The following is a 9,089-nucleotide window of genomic DNA, read 5'->3' as shown; positions in this document are numbered from 1 at the left end:
CTTGTATGCATGTCAATCATATGCATCCATATAAATGCAGCAAGTAAATGCAGCAAACACAAGCAATAAATGCATCATGCATATGATACCAATGTCATGGTCACCCCTGACGCCAGTCAGCCATCTCACACATAATGGTGAGTCCGAGTGGGTAGGGCTGTGACAACCGTGCACTCTGACATCACTGCCCCTGATGAGTGACCGAGTGGACGGGATGCTGTTGGAGTACACACATACTCCTACCCCAAATCATAAATGGGGGAGCGCAATGCTCTCATCTCTCGGTACACAATGACAGGGAGGAAATCTCTGCCGGCTACCACGCTGCGTCACACTACCCATGAGCGGACCAACGGAGCCAAACAGAGTCCAACCGCCTGCCGGCTACCATGCTACTACACTAAACCAACGGAGCCAAACAGAGCAGAAATGTCTGCCGACTACCACGCTGAATCACCAGACCAACGGAGCCAAACAGCAGATCTGTCACACACCTGTCTGATCTACCACTAACCCATGAGTGGTGGTGTGTACGGATACATGTAACTGGCAATGTGCTCGACAATAATGGAGTAGACTATCGCACAGCATGCAATCATGTAAAATGATGCATGACACTAAACATGGCAATATCATGAATAGTATAGCAAGATCCATATATAAATATAAAATGTGTACCACAGGACAATATATCAAATGAAAGGTACACAGATCAGATAGGGTATCAAATAAACCCTAGGTCCTGAACATAATGTATAATATGGTTGTGTCACTACCTCTAAAAGCAGGTATGATCAGGTAAGTACTAACATGCAGTACATAATAAGTAAACAAGCAAGCATGAATCAGATCATGTAGTGACCAACCGAAACAAATGGAAAACACAATCATTGCTATATGTTAAACACATTATTATGCATATCAAAAGACATAAGTCAAAGTACCCGCCTCCAATCGTAAAGTCCAATCTGGTCCAAATACGACTTCGAGATACTCGTCTCGCGTCAAAGCCCTGTGTGACCAATTGAATATATTTTTATTAAGCTACATTCTTATAAATAGCTAAATAAACTCTCTAACCCTAAATTAGGGTCAATCCCAAATCAACACATAAACCTAATTCAAACACATAAACAATTAGGTATGTACTAATTCCTACCTAAACCAATAAGTATCATAACCATTTTCCTTACCTAGATTCACAGCCACTAGTTTGTACTGCAATCAAAGAATTGTTGGCTGAAATTGCTACCGTTAAGGGCTGTTGACTGCTGGAATTTTCACTATTCAGATCAGATGAAATCAAGATCGATAACTCATCAAGCAACAACCCTAATCAACAACCGAAGCTTACCTCAACACTGACCGCTAGAGCCCTAGTTCAGCGATGGCGAAGAGGACATTTGATCCAGCCTAGGGCATAATGCGACTGAAGTAGATCCGGTCAAGGCAGAGGCACTGCTCGGGTTGAGTGACGACAGCGGCGTCGACAGGGAACAATGGCCACAGCCGGTGCTATGGCAGAGATGGAACAACGGTGAACACAACTAGGGCAGCAGAGGAAGACGATCAGTGCCGGTGCGGCTAGGAGCTCCCTTCCAGCAAAGATTGGCCCAGCAAAGTTAGGGTAGCACTGTTAGATGAAGAGGTGAAGACGACCGAACGGAGGAGGCAGTCGGCGGTGCACTCTTTTGTTGAGGACAGGCGGCTGACGGTGTGCGACTCGGGTGGCTGGCGACTAGGGTACAGAAGCAAGGGAAGAGGATCGGCTCGGCGCTGCGGTGGTCGGCGTCGGGAATGAAGCTAAGCAGCTGCGGCAGTGGAAACTAGGGCAGAGGCAAAGGAGAAGAAGGCTGGCGCTGCTCGGCGTCGGTTGAGATGCAAGGGCACAGAGGCGATCGACGCTGGGTCGGCACTGCTTCGTGCGGTGTCGGCTGTGGCGGCGGCTCGGGAAGGAAATGGAGGAGAGGCGAGGGGAAACCGCTCGGCGGTTAGGGCTTGGAAGAGAAGGCGTCGGGCGAGGGGTTTGGGCATGCGGATGAGAATAAAGAAAAGGAAAAAGGAAAAGGAAATAAAACTTTTCCTCATTAAAACAGGGTAGCCTAAACAGGCTTTTCCGGGCTCCATTTTTGTCCCTGTTAACTCATCCATACGAGCTCCGTAAAATTCTCGAAAAATTTCCAAAAAATTCCCTTATTAATATTTGCCTATTTTCGGTATTTTACATTCTCCCACACTAATAAAAATTTGGTCCCCAAATTTCGTTATCTACCATCAGCAAGAACTAACAACAGATATAGAGTATAAATGCTGAACGGTAAATTAAATCACATACCTCAAGTGAAAAGATGGGGATATCGATCTCGAATCATATCCTCGAGCTCCCAAGTAGCCTCCTTATCCGAATGATGCTGCCATCCGACTTTAACCAGCCGGATAGTCTTGTTTCGCAACTGACGCTCTTTCCGGTCCAGAATCCGTACCGGAATCTCCTCATAAGTGACGTCAGGATGAACTGGAACTGAGACATCTGTCAGCACATGCGTCGGGTCAGGTATGTATCTACTCAGCATAGATACGTGGAATACATCATAGACGCCTGCCAGGGACGGTGGTAGTGCTAGCCGGTAAGCTACTGCTCCAATCCTCTCTAGGATCTGGAAAGGGCCAATGTATCGCGGAGCCAGCTTACCTCTGAGGCCAAGTCTCTTCACCCCTTTCGTGGGTGAAACTCATAGAAATACATGGTCGCCTGTAGAGAACTCCAAAGGTCTGCGTCTCCGATCAGCGTAACTCTTCTGGCGGTCCTGTGCCTCTGACATCCTCCGTCTGATAATACGGACCAACTCTACCTCCTGCTGAGCTCTATGAGGTCCCAACAGCTGGGCCTCTCCAACCTCATCCTAGAAGGTGGGTGTTCGACAAGGCCTACCATACAACGCCTCAAACGGTGCCATCTGGATAGCCGAATGAAAGCTATTGTTGTAGGCAAACTCTACCAACGACAGATGGTCCTTCCAACTGCCTCCGAAATCCATAACACATGACCTCAACAGATCCTCTAAAGTCTGAATGGTCCGCTCTGACTTTCCATCTGTCTGTGGATGGAAAGCTGTACTGAAACGGAGCTGTGTGCCCAAGGCCTGCTGCAGACTCTGCCAGAAACGAGACGTGAAGCGTGGATCTCTATCCGAAATGATCCCAGTGGAACACCATGTAGTCTGATGATCTCTCATCAATACAGATCTGCTAATCGATCCAGGGAATCAGTCCTCCGGATCGCTAAAAAGTGCGCGGATTTGGTTAATCGATCAACGATTACCCAAATCGCGTCATGGCCTGTCGTGTCCTCGGCAATCCCACCACAAAGTCCATAGTAATATGTTCTCATTTCCACTCAGGAATAGGAATCCTCTGAAGTAATCCGACAGGTCTCTGGTGCTCAGCCTTCACCTGCTGACAGACAAGTCATCTAGCTACAAATTCCGTGATGTCTTTCTTCATACCGTTCCACTAGTAGGAACGCCTCCAATCTCGATACATGTGGGCCCCGCCTGGATGGATCGTAAATCGAGAGCGATGAGCCTCCTGAAATAGCTCCTGTAAGACCAGATGACACTGAGGTACACACAATCTACCTCAGAAGAATATAATACCCTCCTCGTCTCGTGTAAACTCGGTCTGCTGGCCAGAAGCTATCTGACTGCTAAAGAACTGCAAATGCTGATCACCAGCCTAAGCGTCTCGGATCCTCGTCTTGATCGACGACTGAGCAACCATGGTAACAAGTATACCCTGCTTTGTATGTCCCTACTCCTCAAGATCTAACTCGGAGAAACCCTGAACCAAGTCTGTAACTGAAACTCGGTGGCAAACCAAAGTCCTTCTGGACTTCCTACTGAGTGCCTTTGCAACCACATTAGCTTTCCCCGGGTGGTTGCTAATGGTACAATCGTAGTCCTTCAGGAACTCCATCCATCTCCTCTGTCGGAGATTAAGCTCCTTCTGAGTGAAAATATATTTGAGACTCTTATGATCAGTGAGAATCTCAAATGTAATACCATATAAATGATGTCGCCAAAGCTTTAGAGCAAATATGATGGCAGCTAACTCCAGATCATGAACTGGGTAGTTCTTCTCATGCTCCTTCAACTGTCGAGAAGCATAAGAGACTACCCTTCCGTGCTGCATCAGAACAGCGCCCAAACCTTGAAGAGACACATCGGTGTAGAGTACAAATCCATCCTCTCTAGAAGGTAAAATCAAAACTGGAGCCGACACTAATCTCCGCTTCAGCTCCTGAAAGCTGGTCTCGCAATCCTCGGATCACATGAACTTCACGCCTTTCCTGGTAAGACGTGTCAGCGGCATAGCAATACACGAGAAACCCTCGACAAAACGTCGATAATATCCAACCAGTCCCAGAAAACTACGGATCTCCTATACTGACTTCGGCTGCTCCCAGCTAGTGACAACCTCGATCTTCTAAGGATCTACTGAAATACCTCTATTAGAGACCACATGTCCCAGAAAACCGACTGAGGATAGCCAGAATGCACACTTGCTGAACTTCGCGTACAGCTGATGTCGTCTAAGTATCTCCAAGACTATGCGAAGATGCTGTGCATGCTCCTCCTCAGAACACGAGTAGACCAATATGTCATCAATGAAAACGATAACAAACTGATCCAGATACTCCAGAAAGACGCGGTTCATCAAGTCCATAAATACCGCTGGAGCATTGGTAAGCCCAAATGGCATTACCAAAAACTCATAATGACCGTATCTGGTACGGAAAGCTATCTTCTGAATATCTGAGTCTCTGACTCTCAGCTGATGATATCCGGATCGTAGATCAATCTTAGAATACACTGATGTACCTCTGAGCTGATCAAACAAATCCTCGATCCGTGGTAAAGGATATTTATTTCTGACGGTCACTGCATTCAGCTGTCTGTAGTCAATACATAACCTCATGGTGCCGTCGTTTTTCTTGACAAATAACACCGGAGAACCCCATGGAGAAACACTAGGGCGAATAAATCCCCTATCTAAAAACTCCTGGAGTTGAACCTTCAGCTCATTCAACTCTTTTGGTGACATACGATAAGGAGCTTTCGATGCCGGTGCGGTCCCCGGAATCAGCTCAATAGCGAACTCCACTTGCCTTCTGGGAGGCAGACCTGATAACTCCTTTGGGAATACATCCGGATACTCTCGGACTACCGGAATGTCGAAAAGTTATGAACTACTGCTGTCCTCAGTACTAATCAAAGATAATAGAAAACCCTGACAGCCATGTGACAGCAGCTTCTGAGCCTGAATCACCGAAATGATCGATATGCCATCGTCTCTGATGCCAGTGAAATCCCATGAGGGTTGGTTCAGAGGCCAGAATGTGACCACCCTCGTCTGACAATCAACAGTGGCATGATATGCTGACAAACAGTCCATGCCAAGTATAATATCAAAATCGACCATTTCCAATACTAAAAGATCCACTGTAAGTACTAGTTTGTCAAAATCTAACGGGCAACCTCTGACCTCTTGGGTGACACCCAAAGTATCACCAGACGGTAGAGAGACAGTCAATCGCTGGGGTCTACAAGTCGGTAATCTACCAATCTCCCGCATAAAAGTACGAGATATAAAATAATGCGAGCTACCAGTATCTATCAGTATATCTACAGATAAGGCATAAATAGAAATCATACGGCGGAAAACGGATCCGTCGGCTCACTGCGCATCCTCTCTGGTCATCGCATGAATACGCCCAGTCTCTGGCGGAGCAAGAGGTGGTAACGCTACCTGCGACGACTACGTCTGAGCAGGAGCCCACCACTGAAGTGGTACTGGATACTGTGCCAGAGAAGTCTGAGTGGGTGGTGACTGATACTGTACCGATGGCTGAGACTGCGTCTGATACGGATCATGTGGCTGGGACTGTAGCTGATATTGCCCCTGCGTCAGATAATGAGATCCCGGAACAGAGCTCTGGGGTACAATGGGAGTACTGGGGTACTCCTGTCCGAACATGCCAAATGCAGCTGCTGCAGGAGGAGTACTTCGTTGCTGGCCATGCGAAGGTTGGGCTCTTCGCCCTCCTCGATAAGTTCCGGACTGACTGGACTGTCCTCCATGATCAGACCCTCCGGAAGTCATATGCTGAGTCTTCTGCGGACAATCTCGGCTCTGGTGCCCAGGCAGTTTGCAATGAAAGCAAACTGACTGTCCTAGAGAGCAGGCAGAGGTGATGTGATCTCTGGACCCACATCTGAAACACCGAATGTCACTGGCGGGTTATTTTCGGTTCTCCTGTGAAGACCGGAAACGTCCTGAAGAAGACTGTCCTGATTTCTGAGGCTTACGTGATACCCCAGATGTACCCTGATCTGACCGACTACGCTTGCTCTGCTGTGGTGTAGCCTGAGGCTGCTGGATCTGCCCAGATGTCTGACCCGGTTGTTTCCTTTTCCTGTCTGGAAACGCTCTCTGCTGAGCTGACTCAATAATAGGGCTCTGTCTAAAGTCTCCAGATAGGATGTGGTACCAAGACTAGCAAGTCTTACTTGCAAATGTCCATCCATCCCCTGAATGAATTGCTGCATACGCGAACTGTCCTCAGCAACATGCTCTAGACAAAATCTGGCCAATCTGTCAAACTCTGCATTATACTCAGTCACCGTCCGATTGTTCTGTCGCAGACTCAGGAAATCCTGCCGGCGAGCCATCTGATAAGCTCGTGGAAAGAAACGACACTCAAAGGCCTCTCTGAATCTGACCCAAGTGATGTTCTGCTCGCCGTTGATGGAACGCTGAGTAATCCACTAGGTGTCGGCCGCATCCCGTAAATGAAAAGCAGCCAGCTCTGCTTTCTCCCACTCGGAGCAAGCCATATAGAAGAAGGTCCGCTCCATAGTCTCAATCCAAGACAGGACCACACTCGGATCACGGTCTCCTCGGAAGAGGGTAAATCAACTCTTCATCGACTTTGCCAACACTGGAATCCTGGCTCGTGCCGCAACAATGTCAGTGAGGTGTGTCAGAACGGCTGTCGGGACTGGCGGAACCACTGGAGCTGGTGCTACAGGTGGTACCGCTGCATAAACCGGAGGAGGTACTCCCGGTGCTACTGGGTATGCTGTAGGTACCAGGGGCACAGGTGCCACTGGTGTCGGGTACACGGTAGGTCCAGGTGGCGGTGGTGCCGGGTACGCCGTAGGCTGCGCTGGAGCAGGTGTCGGGTATGCCAATGGTACCCCTGATGGTACCGTAAATACGGTAGGAGTGGATACCGTCGGTGCAGCCGAAGTAGGTACCTCTAAAGGAGCCATCGGGGTCTGAGAGCCCGACACGCCTGCAGTACCTTGAGTCTGTCCCTGACTAACAGGCTCATCAACAATAGGCATCTCTGGCATATCCAGAGATCCCAAAATCCTCGTACGTGGTCGTTCAACACCACGTCTCGCAGCAATACGTGTAGATCTCCTCACATCTGTTAAATTATATCACATATATTACTACAAGTATCAACAATTACCAAAATAACATCATACCTAATTGCTGTCTGGAGATGTTCCATCGCTATCCAGTCCCCAAATTGACCTCGGAATTCCGAACGAGAAAATCACCGGAAATCCATATAAATCCGAAATGGAAGTCCAAGACATATACGTAATGGAAAATCCGTGCAACCAAAATAACTACCCAATTTGACTCGCAAACTTGGGCTAGCACAAAATATCCAGAAAACCAAAAGCAGGTATCACACCCTGCTCTGATACCAATAAATTGGTATAAGGTAAATCTTGAAAATCCAACACATGGAAATCAAACAAGTATCGCCAAACTTTGGCACTCTGATACCATATAAATTGGTATCAGGTTATCCCAAATATCCAGAATACGAAAACAAAGATCGTAAAACTTAAGCTCTCTGATACCACTAAATTGTCACGCCCCGGAGGAGTCCCTGTCCGATGAAAATTTCGACAGCATCTCCCCTGTACGACAGACAATCTGAAACTTTCTACATCAACATATACCACAGCATGCGGCTGGAATAATAACAATAATAAACAAACACAACACATAGACATCCACGTAGTTTAATAAGTAATAATAATAAGACTCAAAATCCACCCTACTCAACTAAACTCATAAAGCTCAAAACCGATATCTTACTCCGCTACACTCATAAAACACAAATCACAACGAACTTACCTCTTCTGCCCTCTAGGAAGGCATGCAATAAAACAAGTCCGAATGAAAGTCATCGACAAATAATAGCAATCCATACAGGATCCAAAATATCCAAAACATAACAAGTCTAAACATAGTCAATTAAAGAAAACTGAAGAACCAATAGACATCCTCGTGGTCAGCAGGGGACTAGCGACTGGAACTCTCTCCTGACAGCATCAACCTGAAATAGCAACGGAGGAGGGTGTGAGTCCAACACTCAGCAGGTACAACTGATATGCATAATAAAGAACATAACAACTAGCACTAATCATGCGTACAGTCTCCTGACACAAGAAAGGTAAATGCAACTGAGGAATGTAGGAGAAAAGCTGTACTAACCCGGACCAAGGTATAAGGGTAATAGGGTCGTCAGACCGAGAGTGTCATAATCCTGTATGCATGTCAATCATATGCATCCATATAAATGCAGGAAGTAAATGCATCAAACACAAGCAATAAATGCATCATGCATATGATGCCAATGTCATGGTCACCCCTGACGCCAGTCAGTCATCTCACACACAATGGTGAGTCCGAGTGGGTAGGGCTGTGACAACCGTGCACTCTGACATCACTGCCCCTGATGAGTGACCGAGTGGACAGGATGCTGTCGGAGTACACACATACTCCTACCCCAAATCATAAATGGGGGAGCGCAATGCTCTCATCTCCTGGTACACAATGACGGGGAGGAAATCTCTGCCGGCTACCACGCTGCGTCACACTACCCATGAGCGGACCAACGGAGCCAAACAGAGTCCAACCGCCTGCCGGCTACCACGCTGCTACACTAAACCAACGGAGCCAAACAGAGCAAAAATGTCTGCTGGCTACCACGCTGAGTC

This window comes from Zingiber officinale, chromosome 7A (assembly GCF_018446385.1).
Source record: "Zingiber officinale cultivar Zhangliang chromosome 7A, Zo_v1.1, whole genome shotgun sequence".
Classification (NCBI taxonomy): domain Eukaryota; kingdom Viridiplantae; phylum Streptophyta; class Magnoliopsida; order Zingiberales; family Zingiberaceae; genus Zingiber; species Zingiber officinale.
Note: the sequence above shows the minus strand (reverse complement) of the source record.